The following is a 12388-nucleotide window of genomic DNA, read 5'->3' as shown; positions in this document are numbered from 1 at the left end:
TGCTGGCACGCACCGGAGCTGGTTCGTTGATTTCTCTCCGGCGACCCCTCGTCGCAGGGCTCCATCTCTCGTGAGTCGTGAACGAACCGTGCTTGGCAGCGTTGATTTTCCCTGCAATGTCTCGTCTCGTGAGGCTACACACACATCCACGGACGGAGTTTTTTCTTGGACATGAAACATTCAAAGCCTGCCCGGGCACGTCAACCATGCACGTCGATCACGCGTCTGTACCTACTTCGCCGTGCATCTTGGAGAGATTTGTCACGCCTCACGAGCCGGCGTGGACGCGCCGAACCGTGTAAAGCCGCTGCCTTGCAGCTTAAGCCTGAAATATGTGTGGGCAAGGGCAACGCGAGCCTATAAGTTTGGAGCTCCACAAGCTTTGATCTTCAGTAACTGAGCAATCAGAGAAGAGGTCAAGCGATCCGACCGTCACTGCAGCTCCAGACATACCTCATTTCATCCCGAAAATGGGCCATTGTGACTTCCCCTGCCGTGGAAAACGCAAACTGAGCATATACTCGGCCAAGGTGCGGTTTTGTCGATACGATCCGTCGAACCAGTCAATTTGATGACAAACCGAAATCACGGGATGTTTTACACAAGAGGCTGTAAAAAAATAAAAACTAAGGTTGGCTATCTCTAAGTCGCCAGTGACTTTCTTAAATCTCAATCACCTCTCTAATTAAGCTTTGGGGGTCAATTTCCATACACTATTCTAGATTTCACTACGTGGATACCTTATAGAGACTAAATGTTGCAAACACAAAGTCAGTGTCCCGAGTGAAAACCTGCAATTTAGCCTCAAGGAATAGGTCCGACCATTACGTATGTGCCTTGTCTCCTTGCTAAAGGCATCATCATCATGTAGACAAAAAAAAGGCATCATCATCATGGTAGAAGCTCCGACCCACATTCCTTAGACTTAGCAACAAGGGTTGATCACCACTTCGAGATGGAGGGGTTTCAATTTACGATGAAGCTCTTCTCACGATTGAGAGACTACCCAAACCAATTGCAATGGAAACTCATATACACGGGCGTTGAATATTTGACTGCAAAGGAATGGAAAGATCTTTAGGTACATGAATTTCTTTCTAGATTCCTAGAAACACTTCTTCAGAGCAGATCTAGAGCTTCTAAGTCACATGATTAGGGGCAAACATATTGTTGCGTCAGAGATTTGTTAACAATTTTTGCCTAATTTCAATGGCTATAGTGTTTGCTCGTGCTGGCATTGGTTAACTTACTCTTTGGGACTTCTATTCTCTTTCCTTCCTGCCCACCCCCACCCCCCTCATTGTAACATACTTATACTTGATTAATAGAAAATTACCGTAGAGCAGTTGTTCTATGGTCAGTGCCTAAAAAAACAAGTGTTGATACCCTCCGGGGTGAAAGTATTTGAACTAGTATTCACTCGTTAGAACCGGCCACATATCAAATTACCGACGCATGTGTAATCTCCTTCTTGGAGATGTTGCTTTGAAAGAAGTGGCGTATAGTCATAGGATCATAGACAGGGTCGGCCACAGTGACGGAGTCAGAGGGTGACCCCCTCCCCCTACCTTTCTCCCAAGGTTATTTTTTTCATAAATACCCTTTAAATTTCCATAACAAACAAGAAAAAAATTATATTTTTTCACCCCCATCCCAAAGCTTGGTAATTTGTGTTTGTTTCCCCTCCCTTTCTTGGTTCCTAACTCTGTCCCTGGGTGGCGGCAGGTTTGAGTCATGCATAGGGCTACCCATGTGATTTATCAAAGAAGAGAATAAAAAGAGTAATAGTGAACAGCAGCAACACCGATCCTTCATCAACAACACATGACCAGTTCTCAAAAACCCAACACATTGGGGAAAGGAGTGTCCTGCAAATGCTGTCATTGCCGCATCCAACCACTTAAAAGTCCAGAAAAGCTCTAAACATTGTCTTGAACACGGGAATTGTGCAAAACATACAATTAAAGTCGAAACTAGGGTTTTCACCCTAGAGCTCGAGACAGGGTACTCGAGAAGACACAACAAAAAGGAAGTAACATGAGTTGCCACCACCACTCGATGACCCAACAAAGATGAAGATGATGTGCACGATCCTGGCATGGAGAATGCCACACGACTGATAACCATGTGCATGTAAGCAAACAACCTGGACGTGACAAGAGACACCTAGGGAGGCATGGACACACGAGAGGAAGCTCATCGACACTGGCAAAATCCCACATCAGGGACGCTCCTTCGTCATTGGTGATAGCCAATGATAGACCTGGGCATGGCTTCAGTCTGCAGATGAACCCTCCCTCCCCCCCAAAGCACATACATTTGCACAACCACGATCTGCCACCTATATAGCTTCGTCGAACCGCCACTATCTGCTGAAATTTGGGGTGGGCTTTAGGCCTATCTAGCAATTTCTGAAAAATCTCTAAGGGCCCATGTGGGTTTATTGGCACTAGGTGTAGTGGGAAGTTTAGTCCCACCCCGCTAGTGGAGAAGGAGTTGGACCTCTTTATAAGGGATTGTCTTCCACATGCTATTGGAGCTTGAGAATAGAAGAGGCCATCGGGCACTCCTCCTCCGCCGCCCGCCTCGTCGCGACGCGCCGCAGCGGGATGAGCCGAGCCGAGCTCACGCCTACGCGCTTATTTTTGCCAGTCACCAACGGAGAGTTTCTGACAGCTGGGCCACGATCTGAGACGTCGGATCGTGGGCTGTCACGGACTCGGACGTGGGTCGAGCCAACGTCTCTCCACGCGGCTATGCCTATATAAGTGTGCGGTATCTCCTAACCCTAGCCGCCACGAACAGATCACAACTGCTCCACACGCACGCCCACCGTCGTTCCTTTACTACTGCTGCAGCCCGTGACTCCATCCCGTCCGCCGCGTACACGGTCGACGGGGGAGCAGGTCTCCGAAACCCCGCCCCTTTGGTTCCTGTACGTGAGAGGGGTGAATAGGTTTTTGGGAAGCGACCACACGACTGCTCGCCGTTCATCTACTTCCTCTACGTCCGCGTCATCCTCGTCATCACCATGTCCACCGACGCCGAACGTGCCGCCGCCGAGAAGCTCGAGGCCGATAAGAAGGCCGCCGAGGATGCCGCTCCTGCTGTCACTGCCGCCGCGGCTTCTGCCTGGCCTACTGGAGGGTATAACTTGTTTATCCCGTTCATACTGTTTTCTGTTATAGCTATGCTAGTGTTATACGTAGATGTATCTGCCATTAGCGTAGCATGTGCTTGCGTGATTCAATATCCGCATGTTGTTAAATATGTCAATGCCATGCTAGTGATTTATCTATGGATTAAATTAGTTGAAAAATTGCCTATTTACTCAGCAATCCAAAAACCTATTATGTGTAGGAATTTTTCAGCAAGTGGTTTTGCCGGTGCACTGAAACCGGATAAGTTTACCGGTACATACTTTAAGCGTTGGCAGACTAAGACCACTTTATGGCTCCCGGCTATGAACGTGTTCTGGGTCACCGGTGTCTCTGTCGGTGTCAAAACCGGCGGATCTCGGGTAGGGGGTCCCGAACTGTGCGTCTAAGATCGATGGTAACAGGAGACAGGGGACACGATGTTTACCCAGGTTCGGGCCCTCTCTATGGAGGTAATACCCTACTTCCTGCTTGATTGATCTTGATGAATATGAGTATTACAAGAGTTGATCTACCACGAGATCGTAATGGATAAACCCTAGAAGTCTAGCATGTATGACTATGGTAATGAGTGTATCCTCATTCGGACTAAGCCCTCCGGTTTATATAAGCACCAGGAGGATCTAGGGTTACACAAGGTCGGTTACAAGGAAGGGAATCTACATATTTGGTCGCCAAGCTTGCCCTCCACGCCAAGGAGAGTCCCATCCGGACACGGGTGCAGTCTTCGGTCTTCGTATCTTCACAGCCCATCAGTCCGGCCCATGGCTAACAGGCCGGACGCCCGAGGACCCCTTAGTCCAGGACTCCCTCAGTCTCCATGGGAACGATTGCTCCTGAACAGGAGAAGGCATTCAGGGAGGCCACCGTTGTGTTTCTCGGAGCAGTTCTTAGCGTGATCGGAGATAAATTAGTCGACGCATATTTACATGTGCATGTCGCCAAGGACTTGTGGGAGGCACTCGAATCTAGGTTCGGGGCCACCGATGCCGGGAGCGAGATGTATATTATAGAGCAGTTCCATGATTACAAGATGGTTGAAAACCGTCCTGTATTGGAGCAGGCTCATGAGATAATATGCATCATTAAGGAGCTTGAGCTTCTTAAGTGCGATTTACCGCGCAAGTTTGTCGCGGGCTGCATAATCGCTAAGCTCCCTAATTCCCGGAGGAACTTTGCCACCACTCTGAAACATCAGAGGCGTGAATTCTCTGTGGAGGATGTCATTAGCCATCTGAGTGTTGAGCAGAATTCGAGGGCAAAGGACTCGCACGGAAAAGGGGCCGAAGGGACTTCTGTCGCCAACATGGTGAACCAAAGGAACTTCAACTCCCACAAGCCCAAGGGAAAGAACGTTGTACAACACATACCGACTTTAAGAAGAAGGGTAAGAAGACCTTCAAGAAGAATAAGAAGGATGAGGGCTGCTTTACTTGTGGTTCGGTTGAACATTGGGCCAACAAGTGCCCAAACAAGTTTAAGAAGTCAGGACATGACTCCAAGTCTGTCAACATGATTATGGGCAACAATGTGAATGGTGCATCTGGGTACGGTAATTTATTTACTGGTGCACGTGTTCATGTGTGTGTGCTGATATTTCATTTTTCACTTCTTACCGGGTCACAGGCCACGGGTCCGTACTGATGGGGAATGGCGCGAGTGCTTTTGTTCATGGTGTTGGCACGGTCGATCTGAAGTTTACTTCGGGAAGGATCGTGCAGCTGAAGAACGTGCAGCATTGTCCCCGCCATCAAGAAGAACCTCGTTAGTGGCTCCCTTCTATGTAGAGAAGGGTTTAAGTTGGTCTTCGAGTCTAATAAATTAGTTGTTACTAAATATGGACTATTTGTTGGAAAAGGTTATGAGAGCGGAGGGATGTTCCGCCTTTCCCTCGCTGATTTTTGTAATAAAGTCGTGAACCATATTCATTCGAGTGTTAATGAATCTGAAGTTTGGCATTCACATCTTTGTCACATTAGTTTCGGTGTTATGACGTGGCTAGCTAAGTTGCATTTAATCCCGAGTTTCACTTTAGCCAAAGGTTCTAAGTGCCTTTCATGTGTGCAAGCTAAGCAAGCTCGCCAGCCTCACAAGGCTGCGGAGGAGAGACACTTGGCACCATTAGAACTCATACATTTTGATCTTTGTGAGATGAATGGTGTGTTGACTAAAGGTGGAAAGAAATACTTCATGACATGGATAGATGATTCCACTAGATATTGCTATGTATATCTATTAAATACTAAAGATGAGGCTCAACACTACTTTAAAATCTATAAGGCAAAAGTTGAGAATCAACTTGAAAAGAAAATTAAACGAGTCTGATCAGATCGTGGTGGAGAGTACTTCTCGAGTGAGTTTGATTCTTTTTGTGCGGAACACGGCATTATTCATGAGAGGACGCCTCCCTATTCACCCCAGTCAAACATGGTTGCCCAGCGGAAAAACCGTACTCGAACTGACTTGGTTAACGCCGTGTTAGATACATCGGGTTTATCCAAGGCATGGTGGGGGGAGGCTATATCGACGGCATGTCATGTTCTGAATAAAGTTTCGACAAAGGATAATGAGGTCACTCCCTATGATAAATGGGCGAAGAGAAGGACAACACTCTCGTACTTGGGGCTGTTTGGGGAAAATCAACGCGCCGATCCCCAAAAAGCGTAAGCTTGGACCAAAGACTGTGGACTGCGTTAATTTGGGCTACGCTAAGAACAACGTTGGCTATAGATTTTTAGTAGTGAAATCTAAGGTACCCGACCAGAAGGTCGGTACAAGTATGGAGTCTAAGGATGCTACATTCTTCGAGGATATTTTTCCTATGAGAGATATGCAAAGCACTTCTAGATAGGGATCTGAGGAGACTCCTGAGCCTGCCATTCCTATGGATTATTATGAACAAACACATGATGAAAATCCTGAGGAGGATGACAAGGAAACCCTTGGTAGGGGCAAGAGACAAAGGACTGCAAAGACCTTTGGTGATGATTTTTTCGTGTACCTCGTGGATGATACTCCCACTTCTATTTCAGAAGCGTATGCCTCTCCAGAAGCTAACTACTAGAAGGATGCGGTCCGTAGCGAGATGGACTCCATCATGGCTAATGGGGCATGGGAGATCACTGAACGTCCCTATGGTTGCAAACCGTTGGGATGTAAGTGGGTGTTCAAAAAGAAGCTTAGGCTCGATGGTACGATTGAAAAGTACAAGGCTAGTGTAAGGGCATATTTATCCCTTAGGTGTTTTGGTGATTGATGACAATGATGTTTGCAGACTAATCGTGTGCCTTGAGTGTTTCAGACGTTTCATCGCTAGGCACAAGACGGTTTTTGTGCCCCTCAAAGACTATTGAAGACGGCGTTTGTCTACGTTTCTTTTCGGTGGATTTGAGTCGTAGGAAAGTCGTACTATTAAGAGGGGGTCCGCATTGGTTTGGGCTAGGGTGGAATCAACACGTACACATCCCTTTCTGTTCCCTCTGAGCTTTTCCGTTTCGTTGAAGGCCCCCTTGCTGCCTTCTCCCTGAGGTCTGGTCCCAGCGATAGTACCGCGAACCCCAGCGGTAGTACCGCTTGAGAGCTACAAGCGGCAGTACCGCTCCCCAGCGGTAGTACCGCTGGGAGCTCTCAGCCGTAGTACCGCTGCGGCCCCGTGCTCCTACCGCCTTGATTCGAGGGTTCTCCTTTCGTGTCGGGTTTTGCGGCACTAGCTGCAGCAGTAGGGGTGGTAGTACCGCTCATGGGCGGTAGTACCGTTCTTACCACCGCAGTAGTACTGCCCTTGGTCCAGGTCCTGCTCTGCTCCTCGCTCCCTTCTACTGCGCGGTAGTACCGCAAGGTGCAATGGTAGTACCGCTTGCCACAGCAGTAGTACCGCCCACTCCTGCGGTAGTACCGCCCTCTGCGGGGCTGTTTAGGGGGGTAACGGTTGGATTGTTCCCCCCTCTATAAAAGGGGTCTTCTTCTCCAAAGTTGACTTACCTCTTCCCCCAAAAGCTCCATTGTTGCTCCAAGCTCCATTTTCGCCCGATCTCTCTCCCTAGCCAATCAAACTTGTTGATTTGCTCGGGATTGGTTGAGAAGGCCCTGATCTACACTTCCACCAAGACAAATTTGATTCCCCCCACTAATCCCTAGCGGATCTTGTTACTCTTGGGTGTTTGAGCTGAAGGAAATATGCCCTAGAGGCAATAATAAAGTATTATATATTTCCTTATATCATGATAAATGTTTATTATTCATGCTAGAATTGTATTAACCGGAAACATAATACATGTGTGAATACATAGACAAACAGAGTGTCACTAGTATGCCTCTACTTGACTAGCTCATTAATCAAAGATGGTTATGTTTCCTAGCCATAGACATAAGTTGTCATTTGATTAACGAGATCACCTCATTAGGAGAATGACGTGATTGACTTGACCCATTCCGTTAGCTTAGCACTCGATCGTTTAGTATGTTGCTATTGCTTTCTTCATGACTTATACATGTTCCTATGACTATGAGATTATGCAACTCCCGTTTACCGGAGGAACACTTTGTGTGCTGCCAAACGTCACAACTTAAATGGGTGATTATAAAGGTGCTCTACAGGTGTCTCCAAAGGTACTTGTTGGGTTGGCGTATTTCGAGATTAGGATTTGTCACTCCAATTGTCGGAGAGGTATCTCTGGGCCCACTCGGTAATGCACATCACTATAAGCCTTGCAAGCATTGTGACTAATGAGTTAGTTGCGGGATGATGTGTTACGGAACAAGTAAATAGACTTGCCGGTAGCGAGATTGAACTAGGTATCGAGATACCGACGATCAAATCTCGGGCAAGTAACATACAGGTGACAAAGGGAACAACGTATGTTGTTATGCGGTCTGACGATAAAGATCTTCGTAGAATATGTGGGAGCCAATATGGGCATCCAGGTCCCGCTATTGGTTATTGACCGGAGACGTGTCTCGGTCATGTCTACATAGTTCTCCAACCCGTAGGGTCCGCACGCTTAACGTTACGATGACGGTTTTATTGAGTTTTGATGTACCGAAGGAGTTCGGAGTCCCGGATGAGATCGGGGATATGACGAGGAGTCTCGAAATGGTCGAGACATAAGAATCGATATATTGGACGACTATATTCGGACTTCGGAAAGGTTCCGAGTGATTCGGGTATTTTTCGGAGTACCGGAGAGTTACGGGAATTCGTATTGGGCCTTAATGGGCCATACGGGAAAGGAGAGAAAGGCCTCAAAAGGTGGCCGCACCCCTCCCCATGGTCTGGTCCGAATTGGACTAGGGAAGGGGGGCGCACCCTTCCTTCTTTCTCCTTCCCCCTTCCCTTCTCCTACTCCCACAAGGAAAGGAGGAGTCCTACTCCCGGTGGGAGTAGGACTCCCCCCTATGGCGCGCCTCTCCCCTTGGCCGGCTGCCTCCCCCTTGCTCCTTTATATACGGGGGCAGGGGGCACCCCATAGACACAACAATTGATCCTTGAGATCTCTTAGCCGTGTGCGGTGCCCCCCTCCACCATATTACACCTCGAGAATACCGTTGCGGAGCTTAGGCGAAGCCTTGCGTCGGTGGAACATCATCATCGTCACCACGCCGTCGTGCTGACGAAACTCTCCCTCAACACTCGGCTGGATCGGAGTTCGAGGGACGTCATCGAGCTGAACGTGTGTAGAACTCGGAGGTGCCGTACGTTCGGTACTTGATCGGTCGGATCGTGAAGACGTACGACTACATCAACCGCGTTGTGATAACGCTTCCGCTGTCGGTCTACGAGGGTACGTGGACAACACTCTCCCCTCTCGTTGCTATGCATCACCATGATCTTGCGTGTGCGTAGGAAATTTTTTGAAATTACTACGTTCCCCAACAGTGGCATCCGAGCCTGGTTTTATGCGTTGATGCTATGCACGAGTAGAACACAAGTGAGTTGTGGGCGATATAAGTCATACTGCTTACCAGGATGTCATACTTTGGTTCAGCGGTATTGTGAGATGAAGCGGCCCGGACCGACATTACGCGTACGCTTACGTGAGACTGGTTTCACCGTTGCGAGCACTCGTTGCTTAAAGGTGACTGGCGGGTGTCTGTCTCTCTCACTTTAGTTGAACCGAGTGTGGCTACACCCGGTCCTTGCGAAGGTTAAAACAGCACCAACTTGACAAACTATCGTTGTGGTTTTGATGCGTAGGTAAGAACGGTTCTTGCTAAGCCCGTAGCAGCCACGTAAAACTTGCAACAACAAAGTAGAGGACGTCTAACTTGTTTTTGCAGGGCATGTTGTGATGTGATATGGTCAAGACATGATGTGATATAATTTGTTGTATGAGATGATCATGTTTTGTAACCGAGTTATCGGCAACTGGCAGGAGCCATATGGTTGTCGTTTTATTGTATACAATGCAATCGTCATGTAATGCTTTACTTTATCACTAAGTGGTAGCGATAGTCGTAGAAGCATAAGATTGACGAGACGACAACGATGCTACGATGGAGATCAAGGTGTCGCGCCGGTGACGATGGTGATCATGACGGTGCTTCGGAGATGGAGATGACAAGCACGGTGCTTCGGAGATGGAGATCACAAGCACAAGATGATGATGGCCATATCATATCACTTATATTGATTGCATGTGATGTTAATCCTTTATGCATCTTATCTTGCTTTGTTTGACGGTAGCATTATAAGATGATCCTTCACTAAATTATCAAAGTATAAGTGTTCTCCCTGAGTATGCACCGTTGCGAAAGTTCTTCGTGCTGAGACACCACGTGATGATCGGGTGTGATAGGCTCTACGTTCAAATACAACGGGTGCAAAACAGTTGCACACGCGGAATACTCTGGTTAAACTTGATGAGCCTAGCATATAACAGATATGGCCTCGGAACACGGAGACCGAAAGGTCGAGCGTGAATCATATAGTAGATATGATCAACATAGTGATGTTCACCGTTGAAACTACTCCATCTCACGTGATGATCGGACATGGTTTAGTTGATATGGATCACGTGATCACTTAGAGGATTAGAGGGATGTCTATCTAAGTGGGAGTTCTTAAGTAATATGATTAATTGAACTTAAATTTATCATGAACTTAGTCCTGATAGTATTTTGCAAATTATGTTGTAGATCAATAGCTCGCGTTGTTGCTTCCCTGTTTTATTTTTGATATGTTCCTAGAGAAAATTATGTTGAAAGATGTTAGTAGCAAAGATGCGGATTGGATCCGTGATCTGAGGATTATCCTCATTGCTGCACAGAAGAATTATGTCCTTGATGCACCGCTAGGTGACAGACCTATTGCAGGAGCAGATGCAGACGTTATGAACGTTTGGCTAGCTCAATATGATGACTACTTGATAGTTTAGTGCACCATGCTTAACGGCTTAGAATCGGGACTTCAAAGACGTTTTGAACGTCATGGACCATATGAGATGTTCCAGGAGTTGAAGTTAATATTTCAAGCAAATACCCGAGTTGAGAGATATGAAGTCTCCAACAAGTTCTATAGCTAAAAGATGGAGGAGAATCGCTCAACTAGTGAGCATGTGCTCAGATTGTCTGGGTACTACAATCGCTTGAATCAAGTGGGAGTTAATCTTCTAGATAAAATAGTGATTAACAGAATTCTCTAGTCACCATCACCAAGTTAGTAGAACTTCGTGATGAACTATAGAATGCAAGGGATGACGAAAGTAATTCCCGAGCTCTTCATGATGTTGAAATCGATGAAGGTAGAAATCAAGAAAAACATCAAGTGTTAATGGTTGACGAGACCACTAGTTTCAAGAAAAGGGCAAAGGGAAGAAGGGGAACTTCAAGAAGAACGGCAAGCAAGTTGCTGCTCAAGTGAAGAAGCCTAAGTCTGGTCCTAAGCTTGAGACTAAGTGCTTCTACTGCAAAGGGACTGTTCACTGGAAGCGGAACTGCCCCAAGTATTTGGTGGATAAGAAGGATGGCAAAGTGAACAAAGGTATATTGGATATACATGTTATTGATGTGTACTTACTAGTGTTTATAGCAACCCCTTAGTATTTGATACTGTTTCAGTTGCTAAAGAGTAGTAACTTGAAACGGGAGTTGCAGAATAAACAGAGACTAGTAAAAGGCGAGGTGACGATGTATGTTGGAAGTAGTTCCAAGATTGATATGATCATCATCGCACACTCCCTATACTTTCGAGATTAGTGTTGAAACTAAATAAGTGTTATTTGGTGTTTGCGTTGAGCATGAATATGATTTAATCATGTTTTTTGCAATTCGGTTATTCATTTAAGTTAGAGAACAATTGTTGTTCTCTTTACATGAATAAAAACCTTCTATGGTCATACACACCAACGAAAATGGTTTGTTGGATCTCGATCATACTGATACACATAATCATAATATTGAAGCCAAAAGATGCAAAGTTAATAATGATAGTGCAACTTATTTGTGGCACTGCCGTTTAGGTCATATTGGTGTAAAGCGCATGAAGAAACTCCATACTGATGGGATTTTGGAATCACTTGATTATGAATCACTTGATGCTTACGAACCGTGCCTCATGGGCAAGATGACTAAAACGCCGTTCTCCGGTACTATGGAGAGAGCAACAGATTTGTTGGAAGTCATACATACAGATGTATGTGGTCCAATGAATATTGAGGCTCATGGCAGATATCGTTATTTTCTCACCTTCACAGATGATTCGAGCAGATATGGGTATATCTACTTGATGAAACATAAGTCTGAAACATTTGAAAAGTTCATATAATTTCAGAGTGAAGTAGAAAATCATCGTAACAAGAAAATAAAGTTTCTACGATCTGATCGCGGAGACAAATATTTGAGTTATGAGTTTGGTCTTCAATTAAAACAATGTGGAATAGTTTCACAAATTTATGCCACCTGGAACACCACAGCATAATGGTGTGTCCGAACGTCATAACCGTACTTTATTGGATATAGTGCAATCTATGATGTCTCTTACCGATCTACCACTATCGTTTTTTGGGGTTATGCATTAGAGACAACTGTATTCACGTTAAATAGGGTACCATCTAAATCCGTTGAGACGACATCTTATGAACTGTGGTTTGGCAAGAAACCAAAGTTGTCGTTTCTTAAAGTTTGGGGTTGCGATGCTTATGTGAAAAGGTTTCATCCTGATAAGCTCAAACCCAAATCGGAGAAATGTGTCTTCATAGGATACCCAAAGGAGACAGTTGGGTACACCTTCTATC

This window comes from Aegilops tauschii, chromosome 1 (assembly GCF_002575655.3).
Source record: "Aegilops tauschii subsp. strangulata cultivar AL8/78 chromosome 1, Aet v6.0, whole genome shotgun sequence".
Lineage (NCBI taxonomy): Eukaryota > Viridiplantae > Streptophyta > Magnoliopsida > Poales > Poaceae > Aegilops > Aegilops tauschii.
Note: the sequence above shows the minus strand (reverse complement) of the source record.